Source organism: Apis dorsata, unplaced genomic scaffold, assembly GCF_000469605.1.
Source record: "Apis dorsata unplaced genomic scaffold, Apis dorsata 1.3 scaffold_243, whole genome shotgun sequence".
NCBI classification, from domain to species: domain Eukaryota; kingdom Metazoa; phylum Arthropoda; class Insecta; order Hymenoptera; family Apidae; genus Apis; species Apis dorsata.
In genome coordinates this window covers 112,471-121,100 of record NW_006263522.1, presented here as the reverse complement: position 1 = coordinate 121,100, position 8,630 = coordinate 112,471, and the positions used below count along the sequence as shown (strand labels likewise).

At 36.3% G+C, this 8,630-nt stretch overlaps 2 long non-coding RNA genes across 3 annotated transcripts in view; one reads left to right on the top strand and one right to left on the bottom strand.

The window, feature by feature from the left end:
• LOC102680346 overlaps positions 1-8,630 on the bottom strand; it is a 39,086-nt gene that overhangs the window by 4,702 nt on the left and 25,754 nt on the right. The window lies entirely within an intron of this gene.
• Positions 153-8,630, top strand: part of LOC116185655 — a 9,019-nt gene continuing 541 nt past the window's right edge. The window contains exons 1-3 of one of the 2 annotated variants that reach the window (XR_004150518.1): positions 171-200; positions 290-787; positions 6,235-6,804. This is a non-coding gene — a long non-coding RNA (uncharacterized LOC116185655). Of the gene's footprint in view, positions 788-6,234; positions 6,805-8,630 lie in introns of both variants that reach the window. The other variant, XR_004150517.1, reaches the window with a different exon arrangement.

The window sequence follows — 8,630 nt, the reverse complement described above, 5'->3', positions numbered from 1 at the left end:
ACACTGAGTAATTGATATTTTTTTTTTTTTTTTTTGATGAGGTGTCAGATTACTATCAATTTCTACATTTCAAGCAACCATAAAGAAATCCAACAATTTCTATCTACCATTTTAATCATAGTTAAATACATCAATTAAGAAATAATTTCAATATTGTAAATAATATATCTTATTAAAATCAGAATATGAAGGATAATCAGGTAATTTTCCAGCAGTATATCATTACATCGATAAGTATCGAATATCGTGTTTATTCCTGTTTTCGCGAGTTTTATCCCGATTATCGCAGAAAATTCCGCTTTCGAGCATTGCGAGCAGCGCATGGACAACCTTCGTCGAGTAACAAAGGAAAGATAACGAATAATAGCGGTAATACATTGTAAACGAGGATTGGAAGAACGTTCAATCGTTCATTAACGACGAGAGACTCTTGGTTTTGACTGAGGAAAAAAAGAAAAAAAAAAAAAGAAGAAGAACGATTCTACAGCATTGTGGTCCATTGTAACGTGTAAGTCAGGTGCGACGTCTATGTGTGCGCTAGATGTCCTTGACATCCGCGGCCTTGTCAAGAATTTTTCCGCATTCGATTGTTGTTCCAAGCACGCTCCACGAACTGCAAATCGCGAGAAGAAGGGGGGGGGGGGAGTTATACGCGGAACAGAGATAGAGAGATGGAAGGCGGAAGGCTGGAAGAGGATGAGGAGATCGGTTGTTGAATGGCGGACGCGACTTCGACCTTCGTCGAGAACTACACGGTAGAAAATAAAGCAGATAGAACGTAGAAAAGGTATATCATCGATTTTATTGGCTCGTGGTGGCAGGGAAACACATAGTTTGTTTTTGAATTTCAAAGCGTATACGTGTCGATCGATTTTAGGATCGTTTTAAAGTTGTTCAGGGTATACTTCGTTGATCATGTGATGATTCTAAAGTGGCGAACTGCGAAGTAGGATACAAAGAAGAGACTGTGTCTCGTATAAAAATAGAATTGTATTTCTTGATTTGCATTTGTAATATCACGGGACCAGAGTATTTTTAATATGATTAATTGTCGTTTCAACTTGACCACCAAATATATGAAAATTTAACGAATAATTTTGTGAGATTAATTGATTGAGATTTGAAATTACCAGTTAGATTAGACGATTCGTAAATAACGGTTGTTAGTGCCCATTGTCACGAAATATAATTTTTCAAAGAATTGTAAAGCTTTGAGGAGGCCTTTGTTAAACGTTTACAATCCTGACTTTCCTCTCATAATCGACTACACCTGAAATTGGGAAAACATCGGGTCCTCTTGACTGTCGGATAATTTATTGCTCCCTCCTGAACCGTTACGGCGTTGAATACTCTCAAACATTCGTCCCTGAAATCTCGTAATGGATTTCCAGGGGTCGAAGGGTAACTCGGTATGATTTGCGACCTCCGTTGCTCCGTATTATTTCTTTGCCTGTATTCTTCTCTAAAAGAAACGCGCCGTGGCAAAAATATACATTTTTTTTTTCTTTTTTTTTTTTTTTTTCTTTAGACACGCCAAAGGGAAACCTTGAACCGTCTCCTCTTTGTTACGTCGAATTTATTCCAAAGTTTCAGAATCGTTCGACTCTTTCTTTAGACGCTCTGAATCATTTCGAAAAGGCGATGGCGCGTTACGAAATTTCGAAAACGTTGTAAAAATATATACTTGGTGAAAATCGTATCACGTTTCTTTTAACATCCAAATATCATCGAACGTCATTCAAGACGTAACCGATCCATATCATTTCCTTTCGAGATCGAAATTACAAGATTTATAGACTCATCGTAAAAAAAAAATAAAAGTAATCGACGCCTTTTCGAATTTATCTCCGTAAATAAAAATCGTGGCCCTAAAACTTCTTGACGCACCTTTGCGACGCGAATCGTCGTATAATGGGCGCGATCTTTCCAACAATGCCTCGTAAAAATGTTCGATGCTCTCTCTCTCTTTCTCTCTCTTTCTCTCTCTCGTGTCACATTGTCGGTTTTAACTGCCGTCACTTTGCAACGACGACAATGACAAAGCGAATGCAGACGCGTTACTCGATCGTTTAACGAAGGATTTTTGGACCACGTTCAATGGTACGTGAATCCTGCCTGCTCTTCATGGTGCTTGTGTCTCGCCGTGTGTCTCCCGACGCGCGCCGTTTCCCGTCCTGGCGCTAAAATACATCGAGACGTATCCGTCGAAGGTCAACCTGTTATTTAGTCGGTATTAATAACCGGTGGTTACCACGCCACAGCCAGATTTTCGTATCTGTGTCGTATCGGGGAAACACGTTTGGGCATCGGAAATAGTTGGCTTCCTGAATGAACAGTCGTCATTCGACTTGGTATACACACCAATGGCATATACGACTATCGAAAATGTCTATTATTAAGCGTGACTTCAAGGAAACTTGATCGTTCCCTGAAAATCTAGCCACTTGTTATACCATTCGCTGTTGTATACTTATTCTATACACTCTTTCGTTATGAACGAGAATTAAAAAATTACAGATTGGACAATCTTCTTTTTTTGAAAACTCTTGGCGCTTTAAGGAGCGAGCTGGGTTTTTCTTTTTTTTTTGAAATTTCGCGGCGAGTTTAATCTTTTCTTTAGAAGATTAAAGAAAGTAAGTTGAATGAAACTTTTAACAATTGGTTTCATTTTATTTCCAAGTGACACTGTACTAAAAATATCACACGATTCATCGCGCTTTACATATTCATAAACCGTCACGTGAATCTAATTTGCTAATTTGATCGACCTTTTTTTTTTTTTTTTTTGAAATTGCTACGAATGACATCACGATAATTAAAATAAAATGGGAATACGAATAATCGTTTTTACACGTTTCTTATAATCAATCGTTCTCGCAATCTTTGAAAATAGTATCGAGATGGTGGGCGAAAAATTGTGCGTTGTGCCATTCCAGTTACCAAAACCGGATTCGATTTCCGTGTGCGCGTCGCTGCGGTTATTGTTAGAACAACGAAGTTACGTGCTCGTTTACTCAAGTGGTTAATATATACCGGATTTAATATGTGAGCATATGTGTGTGTGTGTAAAACAGAGGCCAAAGTGCACCTATGCCCGCGATTTGAGGCTAAAAACAGAGCCAAGGATATCGAGACGATAAGCAGGGATAGGGCTAATCCAAGCTCAATAACGTGACCGTTCTTTTGTTGACCAAGGACTGTCATCAATACTGAGATTGTTCTTTTAGTTTCGCTTTACGATTTCGATATGATAAATATTTTTTTGATAAACTTTTACTACGACGTAAAATAGATCCAGTCACTGGATAATCGATTAATTTTTTAAAAATTAAAAAAGGAAATATGAAACTTTTTAAATACAAACTTGAGTTTTTATTTATTTGTTCATTATCACGAATCATTGCCTTTTTTCATGGAAAATGTTTGTTGGAAATTATTATCCCGTGAGATAGTATAATTTATTCATTTTTTTTGTTATAAAAAGTGCTAGGAGACAATTACAAACTAATAAAATAATGAATGTAGAAAAATAGCCTTCTACATGCATGAATAATAAAATAAAAAAAAATATTCAAATTATTCAAAAACTTTCAAGTCGTTGTTTCGAGAAATGAGTCGAAATCGAAGATATTCTTCGTTATTTTTGCAAAAAAAAAAAAAACTTTAAATCGATTGCTTTTAAAGATGAACGAGATTTTCCTTTTTTCGCTTTAACCAATTTTATAACGATCGCCTTGTTATTTGAACATCCTTGGTCAAGGCGAGGGTCGACCAAAGTAGTTCCGATGATTCGTCAAGGATCATCTTTATTCTAGAGAAAGCGACACTTTCTAGAGATGTTTACGAAAGTTATAAGGCATCAAGGGCAACATCTCGAAACCGAGTTTTCACCGCATGGAACACAGACCCTTTTGCGGTTATTTTCTCGAATTGATTCACGCTGTGAACGATTTGCATTTCAATTTTACCCCATTAGAGAGAAGTTTTGTTTGTTTCTTCGGTAAAATTTGTCCAATATTTTTTTAAAACTGCATTCTTTCTCTCATGAAAATCTCTTGCTTCATCGATAATATCAATGCATATATTTATTATTACAACTCTTTCGTATTATTTCGTACATTCTCGTATTCAAGGAACGTTTCTCGATCGATATTACAGAATTTACCGCTTGTATCCTTGTGAGAAGTATTTTATTAATAAAATAAGTATTTTATGCATGCATCTGATTAGAGATTGATATGTTAACTTAGATTAACATTAACAGTATCAAATTTGTATAAACAATCATCTTTACGTTTTTTATTTTTACAATAAAATTACAATAAAATTATTTTTAAAATAATATATACATTGTAAATAATATAAAAATTCTTTTGTTCAAAATTTATTGTTGAATTATAGAGAGAAGTGAATCGATTATACGTATTTATTTATTTTCACTACGTATAAACGTACTATAACGATACTTCCCAGTGTCAAACGGAATTATGTGTATGTAAACATAACACGCGTGGAGAAAAACTAATTTATAGAGACGATTTGTACAGTCGGCTCGTAAACGCCATCGAGTAAGTATATCGATCAGGAGGAAGGAACGAATATAATTTTCGTCGCGCAATAATCGTATATTTCGATACGTATATATATGTGTTTTACGATCCTCGTTTAAAGAAGACGACACGTAATTGGATGAAATACAATTCGTCAAGTACGTACGTATGCCGTAAATCTGACGATCGTAAATCGGTCGATTCTTTTCACTTTCGTTGAGACGAGCCGTGAAATGTGTGTCAGGGGGTCATCGGGCCATTGGCCGTGTTCCACTTTCCGAGTCCCCTTTCCCTTTTCGAGTACCACGCGCCGTGTGTTCTCTTCGTGTGTTCGCGTTTCGATAAATATGGGGATAAACACAGGAAAAGGAAAAAGAAAGAAAGAAAGAAAAAAAAAAGAAATGGAACGCCTTTTCCTTCTCACTTTTTTTACGCCTTCTCTCGTTCCCTCGATTTCGCAATCGATTCTTCCCTTCTTCGATCTTTACATCTCTATTTGCATTCGAGAATTTTAGATTTTAATTCGAATTGAAAGTGTGCTCGATGATATCGGAAAAAAGATATATCGAAATTCGAGATTATTGAAAATCGAGATCGATCGATAAATATAATAATCGATTAATTAACTAAACAATTCGAGATGTCGATGTATCGAATTCGATTTCAGAAATACGATAACGTTTATTTTCGCGTAGATAAAAAGATAGATATAATTGAAATAATTGATATCCGTTTGCCCTTTCGACGTCTAATCCTTTCTTCTCCCGTTGTTACGTAAATTCATTTCAATGATGCAACAACAGTCGTTGAACAGGCTTGCAGTGTACAGCATGCATTGTCACACTTTCTATCGTAATTGCTTCATCGGCAACCAGGAAGATTTATTTTCTCGCGATGCGTTTTTCTAAAATAGAACATCTACATACATAGTTCATTCGCTATTGAAAAAAGGGGAGGGGGAGGATTGTTTGGAAAAATGTACGACGGTAATCGTGGTATACGTGAACACGAAGGTGGACAAGTGTTGATATTCGCGCAATCAAACAGCTATTAATATTAATCCGCCTTCTGGGATTAATTCTGTAGTGTGTACAATCGCCTACGAAAATCTTGATACGATCATTTTTATTAAAGTTAACGAAGAACTTCCGTAGGAAGCGTTTTTTCGTAAAAAGTTTACGACAACGATTATTCTCTTATATAGACATAACCTATTAATTAGATTAGCTTCGTCAATACACGATATCAAAAATAGTGCGAATAGAAAAGATTTTATTTTATCTTTCTGCTTCGAAATCTTCAATGAATTAAATTAATTAAAGTTAACGAAGAACTTCCATAGGAAGCGTTTTTTCGTAAAAAGTTTACGACAACGATTATTCTCTTATATAGACATAACCTATTAATTAGATTAGCTTCGTCAATACACGATATCAAAAATAGTGCGAATAGAAAAGATTTTATTTTGTCTTTCTGCTTCGAAATCTTCAATGAATGCAAATAGAATTTGAACAATTCCAATATTTCCAAATATTTTTATAACATCGCAATTTAAAATAAATATTCCAAATTTTATCCAATAAATAATCTATTTCCCTAATCTCGATTGTTGCGCCCTTACCTTACGTAATATCATTTAACGATAATACACACCTATTTTAATATCCTTATCATCTGTTTCTAGGCTCGTGAATATCGGACACGGATGGACAAGTATCGCGTGTAATCGGACGGCCATTAATATCAGTCCGCCTCGTTGATATAATTTGATCGGTCGGCGGTCACCGTTTATCCCGGAAATGGCTTTCACTTTCTCCCCCACTAGAGGTGGTAACTTTCACTAACGAGGCCTCCGCGAAAACTGGCTCGTGCGCGTACGTATAGACGATCGGTGGAGAGGAGAAGAGGGAAAAGAGAGTATGTGTATGTGTGTGTGAGAGAGAGAGAAAAGGAAAAAGAAGAGGAAGAAAGAATCGGGTTTCTGGGTCGGTAAAGGCGAACAAAGGCGATCCTCCTTGTTGTCCCTTCGTCCTCGCTCGCACGGCCTCGTGAATTTTTGTCGTTCGATGGATGGAAGGAAGGAAGGAAGGAAGGAAGGAAGGAAGAATGGGATATTTCGACGATCGAAATTTCCCTTCCACTCGGATGGGATGGATGACATTGAGAACGATTAGTGTACGATGTCGTGAAGAATACCCGTTGTATTATACCTGGAATGTTTGAAGATATAAGCGTTTGAAGCGACCGCTAAATGGTAAGGAACACGAAGAGGCACGATGAAGAAATTTCCTTTGTCCTTTTCGTTTTTAGTTCGAGCTTTAACATCGTTATTCGACTCTTTCGAAGGACAGTTTTAGCTTGTTTTTCTCATTTATATATTCTCATATAGTATAGAATAGATAGAGAGTTTTATTCGACTAGGGTTATTCGATCAAGTTTATTTAATTTCACGAAGGTATATATAGTATTGAGTTTTTCTGGCTTGTGATTCAATTTTTGATAGACGTTTAAGCTGGTTATTTATTGTTGAAACATTAAAATATCGAGTTCATTCTTCTGTGATTCTTCTGTTCCACGAAGATTAAGCAAGTTCAAACTGCATAAATCTAATCTGAGAAATGAATAACTTGAGGAAACGGTCATAAAGATAAATATACTTTCTAGCTAGACACAATTATGACGGGCAATTTAGGTGCCGTGTCAATAATCGTAAACGCATAAAGCTGAGGCACGAGGAAGCACGCGAGGGCCACGCTCGGAAAATGGCCTCGCAAAACCGGAAGACGACGCCCTCGTGCCTCTTGGCCGTGCTCGTAAGACGTTCATAAAGACCGGTCGATCGATACGGCCTCACTTCCTTCCTTTCTTAGAAACTGACATTTTTACAACCGTGAAGAACGTAAAATTCTCGACCGCCATCACGACAGATGTTCTTAATTATCGTATTTAATAACGTTCTTCTACTATTGTACGATTCCACGGCACGCGGTTGTATACAATATCGAGTCTACGAGATGATTCAATTTATTTGTCTTTTTTTTATTTTATCTATATCCTTCTATTTCTTTTTTTTTTTTTAGTAGATAAAATAATTGACGCTTTTATACGAAATATCTTCGCTTGTAATTTTAAAGATTTAGAATTTCTTGAATATTCGTGTTAAAAAAAGTTAAATCCTTGGAATCGTTGGGAAAAAAAGAATAGAAAAATCTGTATTCCAGGCGGAATCTCAAACAGCTCTTTCCTCTCAAACTTTCTAACATCCAAATCTATCAAAGTAGGTTCACCTTTTACATCTTTACCATCGGCTATTCACCAAATCACGATTGTACCTTGATCAAATTCCAAATGGAAAGAGTGAAAACGATGAATAGCTTACTTACCAAATTGGTAGTGTGCTCCAATAGCAGAAAATATAATCGGGTCAGTCGACTGCTACGATCGACTAGGCATACCGTAGGTCGACGTTTGTGGTACACAGATTGTATGGCGACGAATGTATGCCCACGAAACTATTTGAACACATTAAATCTTAGAGGGAAATTCATCCAATCTGATTTAAATGGGGCACAATAAATTATAAATGTAGCGAGATAATACTTTTATGAAAAGTTTCTTGAAAGTTTCTTTTGGCTAGAAATTTTTCTTCTAATTTTCCTTAAATCCTGCAATCTTTGTAATTTAAAATTTTGCTTTGTCTCGAACACAATCGTGAAACTTCGAGGATTCATTTCATCTTCTTAAAATAAAGTATTTTGGTTAAAAAAAAGAGGGGGAAAGAGAGAGTTTAAGTATTTTTGTGAACTACTGCATTTGTATTTTATTGAGATGTTTTTCGAATTGGTCTTCTGTATATTATTCCGATGATTTATGACCTTCGAAAGGGATCGAATAGGGACACAGGCAGCACATTTTGCCCGATTAAGTGGGCCACGACCCCGAAATATATGCCACCAAACTGTCTCTCAGGTTCTATAGAGAACTCTGCTTTCAGGCCGTCTGCCTTTCGAGGTTAAAGGTCACCTGGCTTCTACGTCTCACGCGAAATGTATTTATAGCAAGGGACTTGTTACTTCTCCT